This window comes from Dreissena polymorpha, chromosome 16, assembly GCF_020536995.1.
Source record: "Dreissena polymorpha isolate Duluth1 chromosome 16, UMN_Dpol_1.0, whole genome shotgun sequence".
Lineage (NCBI taxonomy): Eukaryota > Metazoa > Mollusca > Bivalvia > Myida > Dreissenidae > Dreissena > Dreissena polymorpha.
In genome coordinates this window covers 47523070-47527183 of record NC_068370.1, presented here as the reverse complement: position 1 = coordinate 47527183, position 4114 = coordinate 47523070, and positions in this window count along the sequence as shown.

The following is a 4114-nucleotide window of genomic DNA, read 5'->3' as shown; positions in this document are numbered from 1 at the left end:
AATACGTTTTTTTTTCGCTTATGGGAGGAGAAGTTATTTTACGGATCAATGTATAAAGATTTGTTGTCAGAATATCCTTCATAGTTGTGATTTTGTGTGTAAATTAGTGTAAATAAGTACTGCATTTGTGCCTATTACATTTACTACAACATTTATTGCAAATAATGCAAAGCTAATTATTTTATTAATAACTGATCACAGGGACTGGGCAATAATAAAAGATCACAGGGACTGGGCAAATACGCGAACCGGTGAAACTTTCTGGTTTTGTATATTTTGTGGTTTTTCTAACAATAGCGCAGACTTTTGCTGTTCGAGTTTTGGTTAACGCGTATTTTCTTCAATTTTACAAGATGACAGCGATTACACGGTTTATTGCTTTATTGATAACCGTTACACTACAGTCACTTATTAATATCTTAGTTAGAAGGTGATTTTTCAAGCGGTTCCGTAGTGTAGTGGTTACACGCTCGCTTCACAAGTGAGAGGCCCAAGGTTCGAGCCCCAGTAGAATCAAATTATTTATTTGTGTTCTATGTTAACTTTTTGTTTTGATGTAGACATTTTAATTTAAATAAAGATGCTGTTTTATTGTAACCATTTTTTGTTTTTATTATGCCCATGAAATATATGTGTGAGAGGGGGGAGGGGTCGTAAACACATTAAAACTTTTACAGTGTTTTCATATAAGTGAGTACTCAACCCCTATCGTAAATGAGCAACGTAAGAATAAGTTCAGAATCATCTCCCCTTGAAGTTGAGAAAAATATGAAATAACGATTACAAGATGAAGCTGATTTTTTAAAACCTACACAGTTCTGTTCCATTAATGAAAACTGCACACGGATGCCAGTAAAAAAGGAAACCAATGCAAATAAAATGAACAATGAAATATTTGGGTGTTACAACACAAAATCATAGATAATGGTTATTTGGGGGCTATAACACAACATCATAGATAATTGTTATTTGGGGGTTGTAACACAAAATCATAGATAATGGTTATACCAGTATCTTTTTCTATTTTGTTTAAAATAATCGGCCAATATATCAATATTTACAGTAGAAAAAAATCATTCCATGTAACTTCATTGAGTGCCTTTTACACTGAAATTCCCGACGCCCTTTGATGCTTTGCATCAATACTTATCTTGTACACCATGAAACAAAATTAAAGAACCGCCCTATGTTAATTTGCCAGAACCGTGTTCTGGTTCTGTATCAGACAAATACAATTGCCAGTTTTTCATCGACAGAGTTGTCATACCCTCCCACAATGCAACTTTTTCTTTTTCTTTCATTAGAACTCGAATGTTCCCAGAATAAATGTCGCTTCAATAAGTAAGCGCCACCCCGTACACATACTAAACAAGAAATATCTTTAAAAAAGATTTACGGCGTAGATAGTTCAATAAATTAGATCAAGGATAGCGAATGTCTTTTTCTGTGCAGTTCTTAGCTGCATCACACGCAGTACGGGATGTTACGCGGAGTTTTCGCGGCTTATTTTACATTATTACATATTGCTGGTCATAAACCTTTAGAAACAAAACAGAAAACCAAAAGAAGATTGGATATGAAATTAAAACATATGAATCAACCGGCCACACGCGAAGTATCCGTAATTAAAGGCACGTTCTTCGAACAAACCTGTTTTAGTGGTTTGTCGGGCATTGCCATTTGATTCGATTATTAACAGTATCGAGAATCATCGCACTCATGCTTAATACATTAGTCAATCTGGTGGAGTAATTATTGTTAACTTAGTCAAAAATAATATTTTTCATTGTATTGTTGAAAACACATTAAGAATCTATTATTGACATACCATAATAATATTGCTGAATATCTTCATTTAACATATTTCTGGTCTAAAGAAAATTCCAGGTCACCTAGTTCACGGATAGCGTCTTTATTTATAACGATTATTTTACTGGCCGCGAACTCCGGTGATGACCTGTATATAAACTCGATACCTCGCGGGTTGAAATTCAATCCATTAAAGTGAGGCCTCGCTTCCACTGCTCTTTATACTTTTACATGTTTACATGTTGACAGGAAAATGGAAGTAAGTACTAAATATGAGAACATAGACTTTAAGCATAAACGCTTTTGCGCTGGTAATTCATGAAAATAAAAGATGCACGCACAAACTGTATTGATGTCGAGAATTGAGAGTAAAACTGTTTTATCTTATTAAGCCTTTTCATTAGAGATAAAATTGTTTCATGCAGTAGAACAGTGTTACAGAGACGCGGATATGTTTCCAATGTTCTGGTGGTATACTCAAATCAGCCAATGGAATAAATGAAGTGTATTCATTCGTACCTAGCCGCGGGAAATTGTATTTGAATTTTATTGGACACTTACAAAGGTCAGGTAAGGTGAAAAGGTGGCTTAATACAGCTATGCCGAACAATCGAATTCATGTTACAGTCAATTCTTTTGTCTTTGCCTTAGACATATTATAATATAAGATCAGTACATGTTTGCAAACATAATAGTTTGCTGATTTTGGACACAATATCTGTAATAGAGAAAATCAAAGCGCTGAAGGCACTGAAGATGTTCGCTATTGCATAATTTAACACGCAATTCATTTTTGAAAATCAATCGCAAGTTTGAAATGAACACACGCCATTCAACTTTATAAAGTGTGTGTCATAGTGCACGGGTCGAGTTTTGTGTGCACTTTTTATCATCCTTATTATTTCATAGAAATAACTAAGACAAAATAAAAACAACATGCTTTTTGGAAGTTCTGAAAGCATAGAAAGTATGATGAAAATGGTAATGATAACTTAATATAAAGAAAATTTGCAGTCTCCATCATATTAAAGGAATATTTTTTTCTAATATCAAATGACTATCTCACAAAGAATATAAATTCATAATGAAAGTTCCGTGTACAAAACTTTTGATTTTTGACACCATATACAAATTCAAAATATACAATAATCTTCGTATCTTGTATATGGAGGAATAAAAGTATATAAACATTGCTGTTTATGCTTTACTTGTTACCCGAGCAGTTCACACGGTGTCAACAACGCTAACATAAACATAGGTATAGAGCACTAATGCGCTTTTAGGCGTAGCTGTTTCAGTTTTCATCTTAGTGACTTTTACATAACGCCAACAGACACGCATGAATATTTTCGAATATTTTATAAGCTGATTCGAGATACAACCTCTGAATATTTGCTACATCACTGCGTATGTGCTCAATTCAAAGGATGTAGCACTGTTCAGTGTAAGAAATTCCGGACTACTCTCTGTATCCTCAAACGACACAAATTGTGGCCCTGTTACAATTACGCGTTACAATCCATCTCGCAGAATTTAACTTTCGCCTCCAAGATGAGAATACAATCATTAGCGAAAAAGTATAGTGTCACGATAAGAGAAAATCGTTGAATTATTATACCACAATGTTTGCCGTACTTGGTCAGCACGTCTGGAAATCATTCATTAATGTGTGGATAGGCTGCCATTATTAACAAGTTTGCTATTTTCAATTCAATTTTGTATCAAAAAGCATTGTTCTTAAATGTGGCATTTTCAATTCGCAATGAGATTTGTAATGACCCTCGTCATGCGAAAATGGGTCTTATTCCATATGCGCCCATCATATAAATAGCCCACTCAGCTATCCCTCCTTCTGGTAAGGAGAAACATAACATATTGAGTGATTTTAAAGCGAACAGCATCGCCTATGGCCTGACTGCGCAAAAGCACATGTTGGGTTTAACAAACGCTTGCCGAAACGCATAAGACCCATTTTCGCATGACGGCGCTATTGACGTGTGATTTAAATGTGTCGAAAGAAAACTGCCTTTAAATCGAATATAAACATACGATATATTTCGATAGTGAAGAAAGATACTCATAACAAGGCATATGAGGACACATATGAAGTGCTCTCCCGTAGAATACGTTTTATTTACTCACACTAATGTGTGGTTTAACAATGCTAACACACATTTCATGCGGTGAATATGCAGCTTACAAGTGAAAAACACAACACAATAGTTTAACTTTTGTTTAATTGTATTTAATTATTTAGAAAAGTAAATTGCTAACTTTATTTCAAAGTCAGCGTATACGCCGACTA